This window comes from Cyprinus carpio, chromosome B20 (assembly GCF_018340385.1).
Source record: "Cyprinus carpio isolate SPL01 chromosome B20, ASM1834038v1, whole genome shotgun sequence".
NCBI classification, from domain to species: Eukaryota; Metazoa; Chordata; class Actinopteri; order Cypriniformes; family Cyprinidae; genus Cyprinus; species Cyprinus carpio.
In genome coordinates this window covers 18,996,419-19,024,115 of record NC_056616.1, presented here as the reverse complement: position 1 = coordinate 19,024,115, position 27,697 = coordinate 18,996,419, and the positions used below count along the sequence as shown (strand labels likewise).

The window sequence follows — 27,697 nt, the reverse complement described above, 5'->3', positions numbered from 1 at the left end:
AATTTTTCTCCATATAGTGGACTTCAATGGGAGTCAGTGGGTTGAAGGGCCAAACTGCAGTTTCAATGCAGCTTTAAAGCACTCTACCCAGCTGAGGAATAAGGATCTATCATAAGGAATAAACCATCTGTCATTTTCTAAAAAAAAATAAAAAATGTATATAATTTTACCTACAAGTGCTTGTTTTGCACTAGCTCTGTGATGCCTGACTTCATGCATTATGTAAAAATGTTGGAAAGCATGGTTGGTTTTTCGGATGTGTACTTCGGTTCAAAAAGGTAGGGTAGGGCGAAAAACTCCATCTCATTTTCTCCTCCAACTTAAATATCGTCCGACATCATTGTTTTACCTTTTTTTTTTTGTAAAGGACATTCGCTTTGTAAACCCTGGGTCAGTACTTCTGCCTGCGCGAGGTTGAGCTAGTGCAAGATGAGCATTTTGTGGTTAAAAAGTATGTCCTTTTTTTTTTTTTTAGAAAATGAGCAATCATTTCGCTAGATAAGACCCTTATTCCTCAGCTGGGATCATCTGGAGGCCTTTGAAGCTGCACTGAAACTGCAATTTGGACCTTCAACGTTCAGTTGTGTCCATTTAGTTGTGTGTATCCCTAATCAAAACCCATTTGATCGATATGTGGAAAGAAATTTTAAAGAGTTTCAGGAGAACAGGCTGCCTGGCATGATGGTGCAGAAAAAGTAACCACTAAAATGTCCTCTTTGTTGTCATATTTGCAAAGGAGTCATTTGTGACTTGTCATTTTGTCTCGCATTTGGCCTAATAGCCTTATAACCCAAAATTCAGGCTGTTCTGGGAATAAAGGATGGGATTATCATAGATGTGGTGATTGAGCCTCTGCTGTGTTCTTTGGTAATGTAATGACTGTTGGTTTGCTGAAGAACAAATGTTTTTTCACAGAAACACTCAACCTTGTAGTGCACTCAAGTGGTACACCTCCTCAACCCTTCTCTGAATATTCATGAGCCCCTCCCATACGTATGCATAATTAATTAAATATGTGGTAGAGTCTGAAATATCAACACAAATGGCTTTTATTATTCAAATATTGAAATATTAAATGCCATTATGCATGTTTTCCAGGTGGCAGCATGTCAATAATACTTAGGAGTAAAGCTTGCATTTCTCTTTGGATACGAGGTTAAAGTGTAGTTTCAAATGCTTGGACTCTCACAGTGTGATATAGATATTGATGTTTCATATTATAGCTACAGTGAACGTGGATCAGGTGAGAGACAGGCAAAGCTTGTGAGTTTTTTTAGTGGATACAACCCCTGCCGTGCCTTTACAACAAAAAACATCAATATTTGAGCAGGTCTGTGTTGGTAGTGTTCCAATACAGTTATCATAGTGTTTGTTGATTATGTAATAGTTTATATACAGGTGCTGGTCATATAATTAGAATATCATCAAAAAGTTGATTTATTTCATTAATTCCATTCAAAAAGTGAAACTTGTATATTATATTCATTCATTACACACAGACTGATATATTTCAAATCTTTATTTCTTTTAATATTGATGATTATAACTGACAACTAAGGAAAATCCCAAATTCAGTATCTCAGAAAATTAGAATATAACTTACGACCAATACAAAGAAAGGATTTTTAGAAATCTTGGCCAACTAAAAAGTATAAAAATGAAAAGTATGAGCATGGACAGCACTCAAAACTTAGTTGGGGCTCCTTTTGCCTGAATTACTGCAGCAATGCGGCGTGGCATGGAGTTGATCAGTCTGTGGCACTGCTCAGGTGTTATGAGAGCCCAGATTGCTCTGATAGTGGACTTCAGCTCTTCTGCATTGTTGGGTCTGGCATATCGCATCTTCCTCTTGCCAATACCCCACAGATTTTCTATGGGGTTAAGGTCAGGCAGGTTTTGCTGGCCAATTAAGAACAGGGATACCATGGTCCTTAAACCAGGTACTGGTAGCTTTGGCACTGTGTGCAGGTGCCAAGTCCTGTTGGAAAATGAAATCTGCATCTCCATAAAGTTGGTCAGCAGCAGGAAGCATGAAGTGCTCTAAAACTTCCTGGTATACGGCTGTGTTGACCTTGGACCTCAGAAAACACAGTGGACCAACACCAGCGGATGACATGGCACCGCAAACCATCACTGATGTTGGAAACTTTATACTGGACCTCAAGCAACGTGGATTGTGTGCCTCTCCTCTCTTCCTCCAGACTCTGGGACCCTGATATCAAAAGGAAATGCAAAATTTACTTTCATCAGAGCACATAACTTTGGACTACTCAGCAGCAGTCCAGTCCTTTTTGAAGCGAGATGCTTCTGACGCTGTCTGTTGTTCAAGAGTGGCTTGACACAAGGAATGCGACAGCTGAAACCCATGTCTTGCATACGTCTGTGCGTAGTGGTTCTTGAAGCACTGACTCCAGCTGCAGTCCACTCTTTGTGAATCTCCCCCACATTTTTGAATGGGTTTTGTTTCACAATCCTCTACAGGGTGCAGTTATCCCTATTGCTTGTACACTTTTTTCTACCACATCTTTTCCTTCCCTTCACCTCTCTATTAATGTGCTTGGACACAGAGCTCTGTGAACAGCCAGCCTCTTTTGCAGTGACCTTTTGTGTCTTGCCTTCCTTGTGCAAGGTGTCAGTGGTCGTCTTTTGGACAACTGTCAAGTCAGCAGTCTTCCCCATGATTGTGTAGCCCACAGAACTAGACTGAGAGACCATTTAAAGGCTTTGCAGGTGTTTTGAGTTAATTAACTGATTAGAGTGTGGCACCAGGTGTCTTCATTATTGAACCTTTTCACAATATTCTAATTTTCTGAGATACTGAATTTGGGATTTTCCTTAGTTGTCAGTTATAAACATGAAAATTAAAAGAAATAAACATTTGAAATATATAAGTCTGTGTGTAAAGAATAAATATAATATACAAGTTTCACTTTTTGAATGGAATTAGTGAAATAAATCAACTTTTTGATGATATTCTAATTATATGACCAGCACCCTGAAATTCAAAAAATAAACACTTGTGTTCAAAAGTTTGGTGTCAGTAAAATAAAATTTTCAGTAAATGCTGTTACTTTCAGTTTTCTATTTGTCAAAGAATCTTGAAAAACTATATCATGGTTTTCACAAAAAAATATTAAGCAGCTATTTTCAGAGTTGATAATAATGAATAATAGATTAATAGAATGATTTCTGAAAGATCATGTGACACTGAAGACAGGAGTAATGGCTGCTGAAAATTCACCTTTGCCATCGCAAGAATAAATTACATTTTAAAATGCATTAAAATAGAAAGGTTTTTTTTTTTTTTTTTTTACTTTAAACTTTACAAAGATTGGTCTGCATTCTTTAAATCTTAGAAGAAATTCTTGACCAAGGGCGCATCAGGTAATCACAAGCAAGACTATGGGTGCTCCAGAGAGGGAACAAATTGTCAAAAACAAAGTTGGATCCCATTGGAAAAAAAAAAAAAAAAATCCACATCCAGGCACTCGCATAGCAAGCAAAGTAAAAAGCCTTTAATTATAAGACAAGGCTACATAATAAAAGAACACTGACATGTATCAGCCCAAGCAGGCCTTGATCAGGGTGTTGGTGTTTTTTAATATGTAGCCCTGTCTTATAATTAAAGGCTTTTTTCTTTGCTTGCTATGTGAGTGCCTGGATGTGGATTGTTCTGTTGTTGTTGTTTTTTTTTTTTTTTTTGCAGTGGGAATCCACTTTTTGTTTTTGACTCTTTAAATCTGATTGGGTTCAAAGCAGGAGCTAAAAAAAGACAAATGTTTCAGTTTCGGCTATCTGCCTTCATCAGTGTGACAATTCTTTGTCTCTCAGTGGTTATATAACAAATGGCATACAGTACATCAGGTGATTATAGTTACTCAATCAATCCACAGACTCCACTTAAACATCAGGAGTGAAAGGTTTTTACTTTGATCTAATAAATGCAGCATGGGTGAACATAAGAGACCTCTTTCAAAAAATAAAACAAAAAATTACTGACACCAAATTTTTAAACTGTAGTCTATATAAGAAATATAAGTTATAGTTAATCATCTAAGTGTCTGGAGCTTAGTTAATGTAAATCTTAATATTGCACAGAAAACTTAAATAACTGACAAGATTTAAAAGCTTACTAAAAGTTCCAACAAGTTTTTCAGGTTAGTCCAAATGATGTCTGACCTTTCTGATCTGATTGGTTGACTGCATTGTTGTTGCAAGCAAGTGTCCGGTTCACCATGCACATTTCCCTTCAAATATATTGGAAAAAACATTATTTCTGATTGATATTGTTAGCTAGTTTCTGTCATAACCATTTAAATTAAGCTAAAAGCTAGCTCACATTTCATGGTTGCTTTAATCTGATTGGTATCGCCTGGTTTTGTGAAGTGTGGTTCACATTACATAGTTTGTGTAACCCAATGCACTGAGATTAAGCTAAATATACAAAGCTAGTTTATGTTTATAGAAATAGCTATCAGTATTTCATATACAGTGGCCATTTATGTAAACTCTATATTTATTTTCAGTGCAGGAAAATTCCTGTATATCCTGTATCACCAGATCCAGCCCAAAGATTGCAGCTGCCAGACCTTTTTTTTATATATATTCTTGCTGCATCATCTTTGTAAAGTCTCAGAACCAAAGCTCCAAACAGATCCACAGACATCAGATCCCTTCGGCTTTTGTGTGCAGTCATGCTGACACACACTTCTGCACCGACACACACATCATGCATTCACTGACATAAGCATGCAGCGCCATGCTAGAGTGCACATCACAGGCCGCTGAAGAGGTACGGAGATTACGCCCTGGAGTATCATTCTTTGGAAACTCAAAGGCCCTACAGCCGGGAGCCGCCGTCTTTGTACGGAGCAAAAAGGTGTTGGTGTGTGTGGGTGTCTGTCGGCATTACCTGAAAATCTCCCTCTTATGGATACAGAGGTTCAGTTGTTCTTATGCACTGGGTATTCTTGATTGGCTCCTACTTTTATGTCTCTTGATTCTTTCCTCCCCATCCCTTCCTCTCCTGTCTTTTTAAACCGAATGACCTCTATCACTTCTTAGGCAGGGCACAGGGGAAACCGTGGAAGTTAGGCAGTAGGTCAATGAATATTAATAAGACATTTTATACTCCTTCCAAAGGCCAGGCACAACACGTACCAACACTCCTCCCCCACTCCCAGTCCCCGTTCTTGCCTTCTTTTCACCTGCTCTCCATTTCCACAGTGTCGTTCATCCCTCCTGCGAAGTCACTCCATCTTCAGTGAATGAAAAGAATGAGTTGTACTCAGCGCTGACCTTATAGGCCCCTTGAGCCTCAGAACCAAGATGGGGTTCTTGCCTAATAGCAATGTATAAAAAAAAAAAAAAAAAAAAGCACTTTTCAGTCAGACACTGGACCTCACCTGTATAAACATTTAGTTTTCTTATATTTTTTCATTATTTGGTCACACTTTAGTTTTTGGACAAATTCTCACTTTTAACTATTACTTATGACATTTGCCTCAATAAACTACTAATTTGATGCTTATTAATAGTAAGGAAATTGTTACATTTAGGTATGGGATAGGATTATGCAAAATAATGCATTAATATGTGCATATATAAGTGCTAATTAACAGCCAATATGCTGTTAAAATGCATGTTAATAAGCAAGTAGTTATTAGTGAAAACCAATCCCTAAACTATTGTTCTACATTGTCAGCAACCCTTAAAAATTTTGGAATGTGATAAATAAATACAAAATTAAAATATTAAAATAAAATATCAAATATTTATTCATTTAATTATGCAATTTAAATAATAAATGACAGCCATACATTATAAATAATTATTTATATATAAATATATAATATAAAATACCACCAAAAACAAATATCAATCAAAATTAATATATCATTAATACTTAAAAAAAACATTAATCATTATAAGCCTAGTGTTTCATTCATACTGGTCTAATGATTTCTGCAGGTAATGTGCAGATGTGTTGCAAAGCCCTTGAAAGGTGCATCAGGATTTCTCTCTGTTTTTGACTGAAAGAGGTTTGTAGACCTCAAACTGAACCTGTATGATGAGTTTGCAGTAACCACATGGTTCACCCTTCCTCTGATGTTCAGGCCCAACTGAGTCTGTCCTCTTCCTGACTGTTTCATCCTCAGTCCATGACCCGGCGGAGTCTGAAGTTTACTCAGTTCCACCACGAATCCCTTTCGTTTGATAAATAGAAAAACAAGATGTTAATTATGGAGTGATCCCTTTTAAGGGCTTATCTCCTGCATCTCCTCCTTGCTCTGTGTTCAGGATGGCCTTAATTTATTCATTATGCATAAGCTATTTATTATTCATTTGCTCGTACTCTGTCTGCACATACTCTTCAGAGTGGTGTTATGGAGAGGAAATCAGAGGAAGATGAAATGTCTGTTTTTATATGAGCCACATCTGCCTGGTTTGGTCGAGCTCTTAGATATCCGTTCTCTCTCTAGCTTTCTTTCTCAGCTGTTTTCTTGCCTGATGGCATGGACCGGAGATCAGCCTCAGAAAATTGCTGAGCGTTGTAATTGACTTTGGCCAGGTTGGAGGCCAGAGGTGCTGTGCGTCTGTAGTTATGCCTTGAAAAGACTTATGATCAAATCCCACCAGGGCCGGCCTGTATTTTACCAGTGTAAGCTGCCCAAATACACACTGACTCTGTACTCTACTGATGATTTGCATATGCAGGTTTACTAGTGTACATGGACATGTTGAGCCTGGAGATGAATTAAACACACAGAACCTAGTTGGAAAGAACCTAAATGGATTGTTTACCAAAAAATTGATGATTCCAATGTTGTTTTAGTCTTGACTCCACTGACTTGCAGTGTCCATGGAAACGGTGTCAGTGCAGTGTCAAAAATGATTTTTCATCCATTCTAAATATTTTCTTCAGTAAAATAATGCTCCTTTAATCAGTCAATCATACTGTGTTGTTTCTTGAATTGTTCTATTGTTCTTTAAATCATTCTTTCTATCTTGTAGTATCAATTGTACTAGTTCTTTCTGTCCATATATCATTCTATTTATCGTTCCATATGTCATTTAAACTCATCATAGCTAAGTGTATTTTATCATAACTGAAGCTCTATTAACCAATCAGAATCCAGGACCTGAACTAACCGGCACAGGCTGACGTGGGAGTTCTGTGCAGCTGCCCGTCTTCAGCTGTTTTCTTTTTGATGGAGAGATCTGCTCTGTACTCTTCCTTTCAGAAAAAGAGAGCTGGTGTTGATGCCCTGGAATTCTCTTTACACCCACCTTTTTTACTTCTCTTTTGCTCCTCCCCCTGATGAGTGGCTGTCTGTTGCCTCTCAGATCAATTCGCCACTCAGCAACATGGGAAGCTTAGACAGTTTGTGAATGTGTGTGTGCGCACGTGCATGTCCATTTTTTTATCCCTATGCATTGATGTGTAAACCTATTCATAAGCATGCAAGTGCATTTGGGCTAGCTAGCATGTCTAAATATAACTACAATCACAAGTACAAGCGGATTTGGCTTGTCACTGTGCACTTATTGTGCCTAAATACTGCAGTGATCAATAGAGATCCATCTCCTCCTAACCAACACTACTTCCTGTCTCCTTCCCAGTGCCAGCCTGACAGATTAGAAGCTTTGTAGCCATTGAAGTACAAGCGTGCCGTAAAACAAAAGGGACCCACTCTTGTTCTGTCCAGTTAAAGGCTGGTAATTACCAGCCTGACATTTCTGATGTTTACAGCATCCAGAGAGCCTCAACTGTTAATGCCGTCTTGCTAACCTTCTGCTCTTTTTGCGTTTAGATAGACAAAGCAAAACAACTGAAGAAGTCCTTTATATTTCCTTCAAGATTATTTTTCTTTCCACAGACAGGCAGCCTTTTACTATTTGGTGCTATTTAACTAAAAGCTCCTCACGGTTGGAGTGGTATGTTTATGTGTGTGGGTAGGCAACCATTAGCTGTCACAGGCTGAGATGGAGCCCAGCCGAGTTAAAAGGAGCAACTTGCTCCAACACCGCAAATCACTGTATATGAGAATTTCCACACTGACTGACTTGAGCGCAAATACACGGACACGCACATACCAAACTAACCCATAAATGTGCAGTTGTTGTGTGTCTGCATGTGGTAGGAGATTTCCTGCAGGTGGGGAGCGTTGGAGTGGGTGGATGCCTTGAAGTGTGGCGTAGCTTGATGGCACCTCCGCAGACTCATTCAATTTGTCTAAGGATCCCCCTCCGCACGCACACACACAAATTGTCTTTTGGCGGCGTGGGCAGATGCTCTGAAGCAGGGAGAATGGTTGCACCAGCACGGGCTCTCATCGTCTCCCCTGGGGTCTGTTTTAAAGGATGATGGGATACGGGAGGGCGGAGAATATGTCATATTATTTTATTCTCATCTTTCCCTCCTGCCCTCGCGCTGATGTGCGTGGACGTAGTTCAGCAAAACAGACCCACTTTATTCTGTGTTTTGTCCTCTTCTAACCTCCCTGTCTCTGTCATTCTTTCTCTCAGAGGTGTGTGTGGGTGATTATAGTGTGGATCTGTCTGGCTTTGCTTTTAGCACACGCTGTCATTGCTTCTGGTTTAGGCATGTAATCTACTAAGTGTGCGCACTGACTAGTCTCTCTAGGGGAATTCCGCATTTGAGTGAAGGTGAAGATGGTCACAGGAACCCTTCGACTTTGTCACTGATTAGCTTATGGGTTTTTCGACCCGCCATCTACACTTGAGAATGCTGTCAAGGACATCGATGAAGCTTGGCAGAGGGTTAGGCATTTAAAGTAGCACCTCAGAGAAGTGCAAAGTTCTCTGCTAAATCCCCAGCCTGCTTTCTCTACTGAAATATCGTACTCTGCAGAAAGTTTCCAATTACTTTTCATTTGAATTGAATTCAATATAGTAATTTTTTTCTTCTTCTTTTTTGTTTTGTTTTTTTTGTTTTTATTTTTGTTTAGTTTTTCTTTTTCTTTGCTTTTGCTTTTTTTTTTTGTGTTTTTTTTGTGTGTGTTTTTTTTTTTTTGTGTGTGTGTGTGTGTGTGTGTGTGTTTTTGTTTTGCTTTGCTTTGTTCTTGTTTCATTTTGTGTTTTGTTTAGTTTAGTTTTGTTTTGTTTTTCCATTTAAAAAAAAAAAAACTTGTCTTATGCAGGGTTGCAGTTATTTATTTATTTATTGTCTGGCATTACTTTTGAGCACATGCCGTCTTGAGTGCTGTTTCTACTCAGTGTGCACTGACTAGTCTTCCTAGGGGAATTCCATAAGGCCAATGGAACCCTTTAACCTGTTGTATTACTTTGTCACTGATTAGCTTTTATGTTTTTCAACCCACCATCTGCACTGAGAACATTGTCAGGGACATCGATAAAGCCTGATAGAGTATTAGACATATAACCTCATTTAATCTCAGAGAAGTGCAGTGTTCTCTGCTAAAACCCAAGCCTGCTATCTCTGTTGCTGCTAGTATTTCATATGAATGAGGAACACCAATCAGGCCAATTAATATGTGTTTGTTTTTATGTTCTAACCAAAACATTTTAATAGAAAACTGAAGAGCCTCAGAGACCCGTGGACTGCAGGGCCTCGGTTTGCCTACTCCAATTGGGAGAGAGATTGATATGTCTCTGGAATGCATGCTGCGTTTAGGTGTTGCCTCAATGGTTATTCTTAGATCATATTTCAAAGATGATTGGGTGTAATGGGTTAAAATAGGCAGGTTATTAAAGGGTTACTCCACTCCAAAATGAACATTTTGTCATTAATTACTCACTCTCATGTCATTCCAAACCTGTAAACCCCATCTTTGGAACACAAATTAAGATATTTTTGATGCATTCTAAGAGCTCTCTGGCCCTCCCATAGTCAGCAATGTAAGTAACACGATCAACATCCAGAAACGTAGCAAGGAGATTGGTCAAATAATCCATGTGACATCAGGGGTTCAAACTTAATTTTACGAAGCTACGAGAATATATTTTGTACTCAAAAAAAACAAAATAAAGACTTTATTCAACAATTTGTCTCCTCCGTGTCACCGTAGCACCATGGGCATCGCTAGGCCATTTTTAGGGGGGCTAAAATTTTGCAATTAGCTCCATAAACTGTACACGAATTCATGAATTCTTTAAATTTCATAAGAAAACAGCGGCAGACTTCGATCAGCTCCTCCCCGTCTTTCAGTGCATCCTTTTTCAATCTGCAGAGCGAGAAACAGAGGACAAGGTGTGTGTTTATTGATAGATTGTTATAATATCTGCATCTGTGCAGTTCTTTGTCATAAATACCTTTTACAAAATATCATGGGGGAGTAATCTGTTCCCCATCAACTGTAGCCTAAGTTTTCACTGCGTTCACCCCTCATCACACCACAGCTGTTTCCTCCAGTGAAAATGAAGCACATGTGAACGCATACTTTATTAATCGATCATGTTGCCATTTTCAATTGAAAATCTAATTTTCAATGTAATACATATTCCAGTGCATGTGGCATAGAGGCTTGCATACTTGAGCTAAGGAAAGAGGGTTGTACTAGAAAAATTTTGTACGTATGTGTGTGTGTGAGAGAGAGAGAGAGAGAGAGAGAGAGAGAGAGAGAAAGATCAAGACTTGTATTTGGCTTATTCAGTACTCAAATGTATAGGCCTACCTATCTAACCAATACAGTGGAATACTGCAATACGTTTAGTATACCACCCCTTTTAGTCAAACATTTTTTTTTTCATATACTGTTTATTATACCCTCATTGGGGGCCGAGCCCCCCAAAAATGAAAATCCTAGAATCGCTCCTGCATAGCACTGTTTTGGAGAGTATCCACTGAACGCAAACAGCGTATGCTGTTCTGTGTCAGCCACACCACAATGATACGGTTTCTACGTTTATTTACGCTTTGATTTGAACGAAAACAAAGTATCTGTGTGGATATGAAATTATGGTTGAACCCCTGATGTCACATGGATTATTTTACCGATCTCCTTGCTATGTTTCTGGACGTTGATCGTGTTACTTACATTGCTGTCAGAGTCAGAGAGCTCTCAGAATGCATCAAAAATATCTAATTTGTGGTCCGAAGATAAATGGAGGTCTTACGATTTCGGAATGACATAAGTGTGAGTATATTTTCTTTTGGGGTGGAGTAACCCTTTAATCGTCTGAATGTGTATGGTGGTTGAATGGAATTATGGTGTTGAAAATACTCGGGCCGAGGTGTCAGCCTAATTGATTTCACATCAGTGAACAACGGTGAGACAGGAGCCAGCAAGAGAGTGAAAGGAAGTGTGAGAATTACAGACTTTCATGCCAATATGATGAAATTGTTGCAATATTTTCATTCATTGCATACATGTATGGTTTATTCTTAAATGATTGAAATTAATTTCACATAAGTGGCAACTATGTATATATTTTGTTTCAGAAAATGTTGCATTAGAAAGGTACTATATATTTTTTTATATATATTTAATATATAAAAAAGTAAATAATATATTTATTTGAAATTTTATTAAATATAGTTAATGAAAATAATGGCTTATGCATAAATGCTTAAAATATATTTTTTACACAAATAAAAGTTGCGTTGATGTATACATTTTATTACAAAACTGGAAATGTGTTTTATTTTATTTCATTTTAGCACCGATTCTCCAAACCACTTGTCCTGTATGGTTGTGTTTTTGTTCTGTTTTGTTTTTGCATTTTAACTTGCATTCATAGTCTACTAGGCTAAAAAAAAAATTGAGAAGGATTCAAAAAAGTGCTTGTTCAAACGGACATGATGCTACTGGCCTGTGTATGCGCACATATGGAAAGATATTGCATATTTTTTTATGACCTTCATCACAATGGCAAACCACATCAGTTGTCATATCCTTTAGTTTTACTCCAACTAAATTTTTTCCCCGCAGTCATTTTGATCTGTTATTTTGCCCCCTTGAGGTTTCAGCTATTTTCTGTCATTTCTTGGAGCATGCTGGTACCATGGCATGGAATGCCTCTTTGACTTTTTTTTTTTTTTTTTTTCTTTTCCCCTCAGAAATCAGACATTTTCTCAGCTGTTAAATTGTGCTCCCGTTGCACTGAAGGGAAATTAATTACTTTCTCTCTCCGCCTCCCTCTTTTGGAGGAGAACAAGAATAAGAGTTACCACAGGGGAGAATTCACTCCTTTTGCCATAGAAGTCATTCTGTGTGTGTGTGTGTGTGTGTGTGTGTGTGTGTGTGTGTGTGTGTCCCAGTCTAGCTGTTTCAAGCCCTCTCTCCTTCTTCTATCTCGCTAGCTTTGTCTTTTCATGTTTAGCCCTTCTGCTATTCGTGCGTTCTCTTGCCAGCTCTCTCCATCTGTAAACATGCTGTCTTTACCATTTAGTGCTGTGGCCTGAAAGATGTTCTACCTCTCGCATATTTAGTCTTGGCTTCTGATTAACTGATAAGCCAAATACTTTATCTTCTGCCTTCAGTCTCAGATTTGCATATTTACTGTATGGTCGTGCATTTTAGTCTTGTGCTTGGTGTATAGCTGTTCAGTTCACAGTCCTAAAAACAAGGGAGAGAATTAGCATTTTCAAGCCATGGATTCCCTCAGGAGGTTTATTGAGTCTATGGTTAATGTTAACCCCCCGTTTCATTCTACAACATATACTACTGTTTGAAATGTTTCTTGATGATTTCTGAAGGATCATATGTACAGTACAGTCACACCTCAAAATTGCTGTGCAAACAAACTGCTGCATAATGGTTACACCAGTTATTGAATTAAGTAGACATTTTGTATTTATGTAGCATTGTTTTAAAATAGCATTTTTAAGATTAACATTGGAAGTATGGTTTTGCATAACTTATGTTTAAAAACAATATGAAAAATATGAAAGTCTCTTCGAGTACTGTTAACCACAGATTTGACTCATTAGTAATTCCTGAGGGAACCCTTGTCAAATTAGCATTCTGAATTGGCCTTCAAATAGACTTCATGACTGAACAATCAAAAGACTTGTAACTCTCTCTCTCTCTCTCTCTCTCTCTCTATCTCTATTTCTATCTGCTTCCCTCCTTTTTCTCAGTGTGTGATGAAAGATGTCAAGAATGAGGAAAAGCGAAACTATTTGTTCCTGGAACTTTTGGAGTCCAGCAATAAATGGGAGGAGTTTCAACACCTTATGCTCCTCCTACAGGCGTGGCCACCAGTGACTGACAAGAGCAAGTAAGACTTTGGTGTTGACACTCAATTTCCAATTTAAATATTAACTTAAAAAAACGTATTATATAATGTATAATGTACTACTTAACAGATAAATAAAAAAAAGAAAAATGAGACTGGTTGGCAGACACAGCAGTCAAAGTTAATGGTCATTATACTAAATATTTGAAGGCAGAATGCAATGATTGACCAATCAGAAAAAAGTATTTTAAAGAGACCAGTACACATGCAATCATTTTTGTATTTTTTCCCAAACAATATCCTTATGAATCTCTGTTGTTCTCTGCATATATATATATATATATACATATATATATATATATATATATATATATATATATATATACATATACATATACATATACATATACATATACTGTATATCAAGCTGTTTTCTCATTAGATGTCTTTGACTTGTAGTGCTATTAGACCATTAAGTATGATTGTAGGTTTGATTAGGTAAATTGTTGTGTATTATATAACTGAATGAGTTTTTGAGGCTAAAGTAGAGGTTGCCAGAATGAGTGCTGATGATTGGAGAGCTGTTCTGTATTTGGATCAATAGACAGAAACAGAGAATATAAGATGGCTGATTATGCATTGTGCCACATTTTCAAATAGCTTGAGGTTTTTTGTTTTCATGAAGAGTTTTGAATTAACATTCATAGAGAAGAACAGCGTCTGTGTGTGTGTTAATGTGTCCATGTGAGTTTGTGTGTGTTTCTCATTATGCTCTTTGGCATTTAAACAAAAGGTGAGTACGATAAGGAGCCAAATGTGAGAGGATAAAGGAGAGCTTGACTATACATTCATTTATTCACAGAAGTTCACATGTGACCATATGCGGCATTTGTGATCACACAGTGCACCGGGTGTGTGTATCATCACTTAAGATTCAGATGGCACATTTGCTGTCTCCTGAACACCTGTCTTGTTGCTCCTCATTCTGTCTTGCTTTACTAAGTCCCAGAAAAGACCATCCGAATGGAAATCAATTTAAATCGACACACTGCAGGGCTCTGGGTGGCATTCTTTTCTTAGAGGATACATGACACTGGCCACAACATGATCCTTTTTAAAGTATCTCTAGTGTTTTTCCCATTAGAGCTCAGCAGGTTTCATTCAGCAGAACCTTTGCTTGCAGAGCCTTAAAGGGATAGTTCTGTTATCCTTTGCTCACCTTTATGTCATTTCAAATCTGTATGACTTTCTATCTTCTGTGGAACATAAAAGATAATTTTTTTGTTGCTGTTGTTAATACAGTAGATGTCAATCAAGTCAAGTCAAGTCTGCTTTATTATCAATTCTTCCACAAGTACAGTCATGTGGAAGACTGTTCATTCATGCACTGTATTCTTCCACTAAAATTAAATTATTCTCCTAACATGAGTTCAAATTGAAGTTCTGGTGGTACGTTTAATTTATATTCATGTAGTCTCTGTAGACAGTAAAAAGAAAAAAAAAAGAAAATGAAATACAGTATGAGAATTTTGTGAACTCTTAAAAGTAAAATATATGTCTCATACGCTATAATCTTCTGTAGTCGTATGATAGCTGTGTGCGATTGAGTCAACTAAATCAAATATGCTAATGGAATAAATGGGTGTCACTAATATCAAACATAATTGTTTTTTGCATTTCTTGTAACCAAACACCACAATGCCAAACCTGCTCGAGTACCTGTGATTTCAGAGCTGTAGCAGATCAACTTAAATTTCATTTTATGACTTTAGAAGAATACAGTGCATGAATTATATAGACCATTTTATGGCACCTTTTATGGTGCTTTTATAGTTAAAACCATTTTTTTATACAGCAGAAAAGATCTAGGTGAAGATTGTTAAATTGGCAGCATATTGATTTAAAAAAAAACATGAGGGTGTGTTTGCATTTTTTAATGAACCTTTCCTTTAAGGAAGTTTTCATAGCCAATCTATGTATCCTTTAAGTGCTGTAATGAATGTAATTAAGTTTTCCAGGTTCCTCTTTGTCTCTGTAACTGTAGATTGTGTTATTATCTACAGTAAAACGTTCTGTGTATGAAAGACCAACTTCAGTTATAAGAGGAATCAGTGTGTGTGTGTGTGTGTGGTTGCATTTGATTATAATTAAGTGTATTTATCACAGTTGGCAGTGGAGTTTGTTAGAAAGCTTCTCTCATCTCTCGTAGAAGTCAGGAGATAAGCATATGTGCTGTTTTATAGCTGCACGCATGTAATACGCCATGATAATTATGATTGGATTTCTTTTTCATTATACAGAGCCTTCCTATTAAAAGTTTGATGGTGCCTCAAGAACTTTCATGATTCTTATTTCTTGTCATTTACATCTTTAGCACTGTTTTGAGTGTTGGTCTTCTCTCTACACAGGTTGGAGACGGAGCAGAACCCCTGGGTGGGTCTTACTGTACATCCGCTCTGCTTGCACACTCCTCAAGCCTTTCTCAAATCAACATCAGGGATGAGATTCTGTCTATGTGCCGCTCGCTCTACCCAACCAAATACAAACTTAACCCACAGGTAAGAGTGTGTGTGTCATCATCACTACACACTAAGGGAACTGACAGTGTGTTTAGAGTAAAAAAAGAATCTGCAAAGATGCTAAAAACGCTTCTACCTTTGTAATAGATTTCTGTGCTTTTCCTGTAACTTGTTACAGTGAGTGCAACTCTGCTATGTTGATTATAGCATGACATTCACACTTTACTCCCGTTAATTCTAGTGCACTGGGTACATTTGCTCTCTGCTGTTGAACCCTGGGATTAGGCTGAATGCTCTGAAGTTGATGACAGAGAGCAAGGATGAGCATCTGATGAGCAACTGTAAATCAAAAACATCACTGATGTAAGTTTCATTTTGACTGTGTTTTCTCTCACAGGCTAAATCTGATGTTTGTTTGTTTTTCCCCACAATGACTTTTTTTTTAATTCAGTTCAGCTGCTTCATGCTTTTCCCTTGATTATGTGTTTTCTGGGAATCTAATTCATGACTTTGGCATTCCTAATTCAACACTTTAACAACTGAGGTACAGGAACAATGTTTTAATTATGGCTTGGTTGACAGTTTTGATGAATTTTAATCAACCTTCGTGTTGAAGAACCAGTACTGATTCTTAAATTCCAACGTCAGTCTTTTAGTCTATGATGTTTTCTGTTGATGTGTGAACAAAATGTTGATAAACATTACTAGTAGCATGCCTGGCATTAAATCTTCATGATTCAACAAAGAATTGAAATAGAAACATAGTTATCATTAAAAAGTTTATTTTAAAAAAATGCCTTAAATCTTTTTGTACAATTCATTTTCTAATTTGAGTTTTAATTATTATATTTAGAAATAAATAGCAATTAAATGTGTTAATTTTAATCATTAATATTATAGTAATATACCAACTAAATGGGTTTCCTGTATAGTTTACAGCATTAGTTGAGAGATTGTATTCCTTAAGAAAAACTGACATCTAACTGATGTAAATCCAAACTTAGTGATACTAAATTGAATTGAAATCAAATTATTTTATAGATATTTAAAATCACATGTAATCTATAGATTAATCAGATTAAATTATAAAAGGTTTTAGTGAAGTTAACATAGTTGATGAGGTCACTGATTAGAGGGTCGTTTAAAGTCTAACCAGGCCATTTTATTCATCGGCCTGTGCTCATTCTGCATTTTCTGAAAGTGGCCTCGAGGTTAAATAATTGAAGTCTTCCTGTCATTTGTGCTAACAGCAATAATGAGAAAAAGGGATATCATTCACAACCTATTGCTGGACAAATCTAACGGTCAAGGGTATTCTTGTCAGCTAGCCACCACTGTCACTAGTAATGTGGATTCAATTAAACTAAACTGACTGTTGACAACAGAAGTGACTGTGAATCAGATATGTGCTATCAGAGCAAGCTTGCCTTTGACCGTAACCTCTATCTCTCACTGACTGCAGGTCAGATAAAAGCCAAGCCCTCACAGCGCCATCACTTAATTTATCCTCTCTGCTCTGCTAGAGGGCTAGATAAGCAATGGCTGTTGTGGGAATGGCTACACATAATTTTTTTTTTAAAAAACACACACATTGACTCTTCCTAGAGACCTTGAAAACATGATTTGATTAATTTGCATTAATCTACATGCTTTTAATCTAAAGCAATTTACTCTACACTAATTTCTGCTGCAATTCCCTGATATAAGCCAAGGGTTAAACGCCTTGCTCAGCTGCATAATGGTGGAAGTCTCAGCAGGTCATGTCTTGACACAATGGATCTGCATACTTTTAATTTCTTCTTTTTTTTGCAGTAATTATGAGGAAAATCTGCAGAATTAAATATGGTAAACAAGTTGGATGTAGTGCACTCTTCAACTGGAAGCATTATCAAGAGAACCGAAAACAGTTATTTTTTTTTACCTTTTGAAGAGGTGATATTGAGAAATCAAAGTAAGACCAAGTAGGACAGTTATTAAAACCAAACAATATTCATAAACACCTAATGATAATAGGAGTTACATGTGGGAAAGTCTGACAAAACTTGCACTTGCATATCCTTCCAAAGGATCCTACCGTTCAGAATGACTGACTGAAGTTTGTTTTTAACAAGGTCCCTTATCATAGCCTGATCATAGAGCACAACTTGAACCGCTACGCTACAAACACAGCTCACCGCGATGCTGTTAGGGTTCACCTAAAAATTCATCATAGCCCAAAAACTGACTAGGGAACTGACTGGATAAGCTGCGTCTCAGAAGGATCAATTAGAGCTCACATTCTCACTGACTCTAGATCAGATAAAGCCATGAAACTGAGAAGAGCTCACTTAAAATGAGGGTAATCTCCTTCTCTCGAGGCAAAGGTGATGTGCTTTCATCTCCAAACCTGCCAGAGAGATGGAGGAAAGCCAGAAGGAAAGAAAGAAATGGGTGCATTTGGGTATGTTGTTGACTTTTTTTTAAACAAGTGATTTGTTTTGAGGCACATGTGTGTGCACATGCTTGTCTATGGCTTCAATTGTGGTGGTCTGTCCCAAATTATTATGCCTGATCATGATTATTTGCTCTAACTGTAGATGTTTGTAATAATCATTGTGTAATATTTTGTTATTTTTATTTTTTTGCAAATGCCATGAAATGTGCATTTTTATGGTGCAGTGGTGTATTATGAACTCAAACATATGATGTAAACAGGTTTCAGCTCTCAGGTTTGACTTTATTGTAATATTTAGTTTGACCCTTATGGTATGGATCACCTTAAAATAATACATTAAAGGGAAGAATTTGAGACATATTACTAGTACATAATATTTTAATATTCACTGACAAAAAATATATTACCACAATGTAATATTCAGGTTGTCTCTGCCCAAAAATTAAAATAAAAATTTATTTGAATGGAAAGACCAAGATTAAAGAACCCAAAGAAATATTTTAAGCATTTGTAAATATTTAAAACATTACCTATTATTCAAATATTATTAAGACTAAAATAGACCCCCAAGAGAAATAATTTAAACATTTGTAAATATCTGAAATATCACTTGTGTAAAAATAATAATACTAAAGTGGACCTCTAAGAATTTTTTAAAAATATTTGTAAAGATTTAAAATACTACTAATTATAAAAAATATTACTGAGTAAATAAAAAAATTAAGTATTTAAATTATTTCTGTACTATTACTATCTGTACTATTTCTGTGCATTGTTTGTTTATAAATCCTTTAATTATATATTAATATTGTCAAGCTGAACAAATGTGTGTGTGTGTGTGTGTGTGTGTGTGTGTGTGTGTGTGTGTGTGTGTGTGTGTGTGTGTATATATATATATTTTATTATTATTATAAAATTTTTGTTATACCATTAATCGCATTTAGCTGTAAGACAATTAATTCATCAAACAAAATGCGATTTGTGGTTTGTGTTTCTTGTTCTTCTCGGTAAGTGTATCATGTTGTAATCTATCTTCAGTGGTAGAGGGAGTTTGCTTCACAAGGGCACTCCCCTCTGAACGCTCAAGACATTGATTTATTTAGTAACCCTTCTGCCATGCTCCAGCCTCCACACACACACATACACACAATGTGTCCTCATTTCCCCTTCTAAACTGTTGCTTACTGAAAGCCTGACATTTTGCTGCATTCTCAGAAGAGCAGTTGCAGCTGTCATTATGATTTTTTTTTATCATCATCATTGTTTTGCATAAATACACTCATCTAGCAAGCTTTAAACCTTTGCTGGCATTCAACCACATTAACATCGCTAAATAATTCATTCCAGACAACATCTTAATTCTTTATGTACGTTTTTGAGCAAGGACTTCCAACTGGTGATGTCGAGCGGAAGCATGCGTCATCTTCACAAAAGTAATCAATTATCATTCATCTTTGACTCCTTCAGCTCTGTCTTCTCCACATGTATTCGGTCACACCTCAGCCCCGGTGCTTCCGATTATATTTGAATAGACTCATCAGTGCCATTCAATTGGCTTTCTGTACCGGGAGCAATTACATAGCATTCGGCCCGTCTCTGTTTGTATTGGGCGATCTGATGTGCATTGTTCCCGCTCATAATAAGCTTGTGTTTTATAATGGACTTATTGCTCCAGAATATGAATCATGTTGAATAAGCATGGCTTTTATAATTCTCTGTGATGAGGTTGTTTTTGTGGAGATTATTTTGTTTAATTAAGAACAACAATCAAAAATAGAGGGGAAATTATGAAGTGATTATGTAGGTTATTGTGTTCTTTTATTATATATTTTTTCTGCTATTTATAAGTGGCCTGTTATTAATTTTGCTAGTCATGCGCTGCGTGTATCTATTTGTTTACGTGACAGCCTTGTCAGTCTTGCTGTTGAAATTATCTTGTAAAACATTTGTATAGGCGACGCTGTTTCACTGACAGAAAAGCTTCAATTAGACAGTTTAAAGCAAATTGATTTAAGAATGCATGTGGAATAGAACACCGGATATCAGAATCTGTCGGACCGTGAAGATTTGACCCTAGAGATGTAAGGAGTCCACCATTAAGACAATCACTCCTTTATTTTCTTCACTGCAGTTCACTGGATCCATTGTGTTTCCAAGAAATCACAGTTCAGGAAATGTGAATGAATGGGCCTGTAATGTGAAGAAAGAGGACATGAAAGAAAAGGACAGTAGTGTCAGTTCGGCTGAATGTCTTTGGTATAGGCCATTTTTTAAAGGGTCATTCTTTTTTCTTTCCATCTCCAGGCATGCCAGCATTCAGTAAAATCTCCCAGAAGCTATTTCACTTGGAAATTGTTGGCACTTAAACACTTGCACCTTTATTTATCTTTAGTTCTCAGTCTATTACCTTTACTTTAGAACAATTCCTGACTTAAAAAAAAACAATGTTTTTGTCATTATTGATTCAGGGAAATTCTATCAGTTCCTGTTTTTTCTTCTTTTCACATCTATTGTTGTGGTGTCTTGTGTTATCTATCTTTTCAGAGGCAAACAAATCTTTCATTCATCAAACAGAACCAACCAATACAGACAAAAAAAAAATATACATTTATAAATTTACAGAAAATTATATATATATATATTTACAGATAAAATGTTTATATAATTATTCAGCAAAAATGCAATAAATTGGTTTAAAGTGACAGTTAAATCATTTATAATGTTGCAAAGGATTTCTATTTCAAATAAATGTTTTTCTTTTGAACTTTCTGTTCATTAAAGAATCCTGAAAAAAGTACCATGGTTTCCAAAAAAAAAAAAAAAAAAGATAGAGAGAGAGAGAAAAAGAAAAAAATGGATGGCTAGATTAATGGCTGCGGAAAATTCAGTTTTTACAATAAATAATAATAAAAAAATTAAATTCTAATCATATTTTGTACTGCATTTTTTATCAAATAAGTGCAGCATAAGGGATTTCTTTCATACACATAAAAAATCTTACATTTGATCTTTTTTGAATGGTTGTATTACTTCAGAAATTTTCCCACAGTGATGATATATATATATATATCATATATAGGTATGAAATAAAGGGAAAATAAATTGATTGCACTTTACAGTTTAATGAATGTTAATGAGTTAGGTATAATGAAAAATAAAATGTTTGCAGAATTTATTAATCTAGGTTAATGTTAATTCATAATATAACAGTTGTTAATTTTCAATTCATGTTTGTTTATAATGCAGTAACGGATGTTAATAAATTGTATTAGTATATGCAGAAATATCATTATCCTAGATTAATAAATGCTGTATTGATCGTTGTTAGTTTACAGAGAGCAGAATAAGGCAAAGAAGCTGCAACATGCTATGTTAGACCTTCAAAAAAAAAACATGCATGTTCTTGTTAGATTAATGTCACATTAAAACATCAAGCGTTACAGTATCTGATGGGTAAAAATAGCGTGTGACAGAAGATTTACAAAGCTGTCTGTCAAAGTAAAAGATTATTTGCAGCGCAGCCTCTGAATCTATTTAAGATGAAACTGTCCCTAAACTGCAGGTGAACTCAGAATAAACTGTTGATCCCTTTACGTTTCAATCATATGGTCTCTTCATGAGTAGGAGAGTCTTGGCCAAATACACTGCAGTGTGGACCAGACTAGTCAATGAGTCGTTGTGATTGTGAATCTCTTTTCTACCTCCCTTCGGTTTTACCTTCACTGATTTACATCTAATTAGATTGTTGCTGAACTCCAATATGCGGGTAATAGTTTGTGGTTATATATTTCTCATCCACCCCCTCCTTTACCGCTGTCGTCTGCAATAATAAAACCGCTTGGTGTTTTCATGAGGGCTGCTCTGAAACAGGTACTGCAGAGACCCAGTGGTGTTTTGGACCTGCTCCTCATCCTACTCTGTCCTGATCCAAACCAGCTTTATGATTTAAATGATTTAAAAAAGCCAAGCATGCATCATTTATGAGACGGCAAACACCCTCCGTCATTCCAATTAAAGCTGCATTGCAACCAACACAAAACAAAACAAAATGCGACTGAGTCAAAAACATACATTTTTAACGAGCTCTTTCCATATTCCTTGTGTGCATTAGCAGATATTAATGAACATTATGTGGATTTGTAAATAGCTTGTGTTAATGTTCTGTTTTATTTGTGTGAGAACAAAATGTCCACACAGGGATAGAAAAAAACCCTGAATCCCTTACCAACAGTCCCCACAATAAAATAGCTTAATAAACAACTAAATAATGTCTTAATGAAAAGAGGCTTGGGTTAGAGGATAGAAAATATCATTAGCTCACTATAAAAAAAAAAAAAAAACATTGTCAATAGAAGTGATTTCTATGATAGACAAACCAACATGTTTGTGTGAACATTTATGCTTTTAATGAGTTCATCTTCCACAGATACAGTGCCACTGACAAACATGCAACCAGACCTACACACACATACACAGGAAAAACCACCCTAGACAGTATGGGGCATTTTATTCTGGATCAATAGGTTTACCTTTATCTGGGATTTTATAAGATTATGGTCTGAAATATTTATGGCTGTGTGTGCTCATGTTTCTGACTTCCAGTGTGATCAAAGTCGCTTCATTAACCTCTCTGCTGGGGCCTTTAAAGGACATTTCCCCATAACAAAAATCAAGCCGTTTTATTTTCATTTGTTGGCAGCAATTGATGTTTTGGACCACTGATAGTTGTAAGCAATATACTCAGCCTCAATCAAATATTGTTTGTTCAGCTTGACAAGTTCGTTTTTTGGCATTTTCAAAGGCAGAGGTAAATTTACTGACTCTCTCGTCTTTTCTAGTGGTGTATGTTCAAAATAATGATGTTGGTCCAAACCTGTTTAACCTCTGCAGAACACAAAAGAAGATATTGTTTTGACCAGGGCTTGAAAATGAAAAAAAAAAAAAAATCCAATCGGTTCACTCCGAGCAGAATCTATAATTGAACATTTCTATTCCTGCGTTTTGCTGTATTATTATCGTTCCAAAACCGGTTTGCCTAGAAAAAATACCGGTTAATAACATTATTTTTTAAACTTTTTCTTTGCCTATAATAATAATAATAGTCTAATAATAATAATAATAAATTACAGCGTTCTCTCTTTAAGAAAAAAAATCAGGAAGAGATCTGGTAGCCTATCTTAACCCACTGCGCTTAGTCACAGCCAATACAGCATCATATTTTCTAGATTTTGGCCAAATTATAGGCAACTAAACAAAATAAAAACAATCTGTTAACGCTTTAAAGACATTAAAGTACTTTTTAAGATATTTAAAAATGCTTGCTGCATTGTTAAAAAAAATGCTACTCATATTAATTTGCGATTTAAGAGGGCGAAAAAAGCATAAGTTGCATAGGCTCACGTTGCATTTTACTATTAGGCTACATTCAGAAATAATGTGCTAAAATGCCGGTAAAGCAAAATGTTTACAAACATTATAAACACCATATATATAATACCATATATACTGCTCCAGGTGTGTGTTCACTGCTGTGTATGTGCATTCTGGATGAGCTAAATGCAGAGCACGAATTCTGAGTATGGGTCACCATACTTGGCTGTATGTCACGTCACTTTATATACGTAAACATAGGCTATCTATGATAAACACAGTTATTAGTTTCCTTCTCTCCACTACAAATCCTCTAAAGTTAAGGCTATGAGTTTAGGCTATAAAAACATCAATCCCAAAACAATTTAATTTAAGGTGAAACTGATGCCTACCTCGATTGGTACGAATCGAAATGTTTCCATATTCGCGACATATCTAGATGCTAAAATATTATTAATTATGTAAAAGGCTTTGTACTTCAGCTGTCAGCACAGTGAGGCGCTGGTCACGCTGAACGTAACAGATTGTACAATGGAGCAGTGAAACTTTTTATGTTTCTTTAATTGTATTTTATTTTAATAATGAACAGGCTGCAATGTCACAAAATATGTTTTCTGTGTGCGCGATACGCTGGTGCGATATGGTCATACCATCGCTGGTTGGTTATACAGATAAAAGCATAACATCATTAAAAACTGTCAAGATTTGCAAAATAAATAAAACTGTAAAATAAATAAAACTGTAAAGCTTTTGCAAAATAAAGAAAACTATTTTCTGCCATCTCGTTTTCCTTTCCGTGAACTTTGGATTGTATCACAATAAACCAAAACTCAGCACATTTTTTTTTTCTTACGTTTTGTTAATCTGTCAGTGATTTAAGTGAAATACATTTCGTGTATAAGCCAATATAGGCTATTCCTTTTTATGTAAGCCAATAGTTTTATTCTGTTTTCTCCATTTACAAGTGCTGCAGGTGCACGTGATCTGTTGAATTCATCTTAACACTATCCTCAGATAAGCTCTAATGCATAAAACCATTGTGACCTACCTACAGTATAATGAATTTACAGCTGAGCGCGCAGTGAAGTGAAACATGTGTGAAACATCACGTCATCACTGTCTATCAAACGCTTCAAGGAATAAAGGTGAATTGCACGTATTGAGTCAGATATTTGATTATTGTTGCGCAGGAAAAGTATGCATACACTATTGCACAACTCTGGTCTCTAGTGACCGTTTACACTTTTTACAAAAAATGTATCATAATAATGTATAGAATTATTATTATAATATAGAATTAGATTGTTTTTAATTTTCCAGTAAAATTGTATTAGATAAATAAATTTTATGAAAAAAAATTCAGCGTATAATGCTGTCCCTGAGTTGCCAGTTGGATCAATAAGCCCTGCTCATCAAGTATGCATTAATAAAACAACACCAAATATTTGTAGAATTACCATAAAAGGGGGTTGAGATACATGACTGTGTGTACACACCTGTAGCTGAATATAGTAAAATGCTTTGATGCCATCTGTATGCCGTCTCCTCATTCAGTTAATTTTCTGTGCTTGTCTGTCCAGAGGAGAAGGATTGCACAGATCCACTGTCTTTCTCATTCTCCGTCTCTGACACACACTTACTGCCATGCCAAAACTCCTGGTTGGCCATCCATACATCAATACATCCATCCTTAAATTGATCTATCCATCCCTTATTACTTTCTTCATTTCTTTTCTTGCTTTCTTTTTAAGTTCATTCCTTCCTCACTCTCTAATGTGCCAACCTCAGCTCTTTCTTTCTCTCATACATCTATATACAGATTATAGCGATGGATGGATGGATGGATGGATGGATGGATGGATGGATTGATTGATGCAAAATAATGCCCTTAAAAAGTAGCCTATAAGTAAAATAAGTTGCAGTTTTTTCAATAATCTCAAACATCTTGCAATTTATTAATGTATCAAAGTCTTCTAGCACTGCTAACTTGACATTGCAAGTGGTAAAATAAATGTGGTAAACGAAAAAAAAAAGTTTTGGTTTTTATCTCTCCTCATATTTAACTTTAACAGAGTTTGTTCATGTTAGACAAACTATGGCACATGAACTCTATTTGTATAGTTCATTTCCTACATGCCGTTAATTGAGTTTCACTTTAAATTCATTTAGGCTTGTTGATAATAATGAATGCCACTATAATTTATTTTATACTTTTATGTCAATGTATTTAACCTGCATAAATATTTTCTGAATGTAGCTAATATTAAAATGTGACTCATACCACTATGCAACTTATCTGTATTTTTCCCCTCCTATTTTTTACAAATTTACCCACTGGTGTGACTAAACATATAGTATATGCCGACTGTATAAGTAAGTGCTATTTGCATCTCTTCTTTCTCTCATTTTATTTCTTCTCTTTCAAATGGAGTTCCAATCAAGGAGAACGAGGGATTGTTCTTGTCTGTCTGTTGGAAGGAGGTGATGAGTAGAATATCTTAACAGCACATTACTGCTCTTTCATATTCACATCTTCATTCCTTTCAAAAGAAGAAAAATTCTAATGATTTTTCACAAGCCACATCTTTTTTATCATCGGCATGCATTTGAGACATTAAATGCCGTGTACCAGCTCTCTCTCCTCCTCCATGCTGTTATTCGCTTTCTCGTTGTTTCTCTCCCTCTTTATGAAGTGGCTTCTACAGCTGGCCGATCTTTCTTCACAGTTCAGCGCTCGACATTTTAGCTCTTACTCTCTCCATGCTCTTCCCTTTTCCCTTTCATCCTCTTATTTTTCTCCCTCCCTCCTTCCATCCTCCTCTCTCAATTTCTCTAACACACTCTTTCTCTCTGTTTTTCACTCTCTCTTGCTCTCTTTCATTGCACTTGCTGTTCTTCGACCTTTTAGGTCCGTCTGTGCTGTCTCTAACGGCTCTCCACAGACTTCTTGGCTGGAAAAAAGAAAAAAGAGTGCAAAACTACTACAAGGCTTTGAGCAGGGGAGGAGAAATTCATCATCACATACACAAGAGAGAAAAAAAACGAGCCAACAGAAAAGTAAATATTTTTAATTTCAAAAAGAATTAATTGCAACTATGTAAATTAATCTACAGTAAAAGGTTCCTGTCATTGCTGTGGTCTCAACTTGTGAAATGTAGCTATGGGCCTGAATGAAGAGAGCCATAGATGAGATGTCTTGTTTTTGATGGTGACTCCTGGGACTAGCCAGTGTGGATCTTTTGTGTAGCGGAAGTCAAAGGGACTATTTTGTATGTGTCCAAAACTGAAACTTGCTTAGCAACATTAACTGCCTGTGTAATTCACTCCCTCCAGATGCTGCTAATTTCAAACTCATTTACTTCTGCTAATAAAACGAACACTAATAGTAGCTGAAGTGTGGCCTTCAAATCGGTTTTTGTTTCAGACTCTATTAAAACATATTTTTTGCTTTAATAGATTATGTGGATTTTTAGTAGTTATTTGTGTGTGTGTGTGTGTGTGTGTGTGTGTGTGTGTGTGTGTGTGTGTGTGTGTGTGTGTGTGTGTGTGTGTGTGTGTGTGTGTGTGTGTGTGTGTTTTATAGAGTTACACATCTTTCTACTGCTAGAATATCTAGCTAAGCAATAATAAATAATCAGTCATTGTCACAAACTGAAACTCATCAACAAATGAGAGAAGGCGGCGGCTGCAGAGTGGTACATTATTGTAGTCAAGACAGACCAGAGGGTCGAGTCCAAGTCAAACATTTTCGATGTGATACCTTGATTTCAATTTTATGAAATCCGTTTTAACACAATTACATTACATAATATCTCAAAAAAACAAAGGTTTTATTTTTTCTCTCTCTCCTGAGCCACTGCACAAAGGAACAAAATGTAACCATCACAATAAATCAGTGCAAATAGTTTTCAGTTTCCACATCTTTTAGGCTACATTTACACTAGTGCTTTTTTCTTTTAAAACACATAGCTCAGACAGATTCATCATTTCTATTCATTTTGTATTGATTTACTGATGAGCAATAGCAGCTTCCAGCTCTTTCTGCCTGTTTTCTTTTCCGAGATAGCTGTTCTGACTCAGAGGAAGCACATTCGCTGTTCATATGTAAATCATATTACGTGTTCATAACCCGCCCCGTCTCTTCTGATCACGAATGCCCATTACACTTTCACATTCAGTTCTGTTCAGCAGAAACCCAGGAAAACATTTG

General features: G+C 36.2%; 1 pseudogene; it reads left to right on the top strand.

The window, feature by feature from the left end:
• Window positions 1-27,697, top strand: part of LOC109113147 — a 169,151-nt pseudogene that overhangs the window by 133,141 nt on the left and 8,313 nt on the right.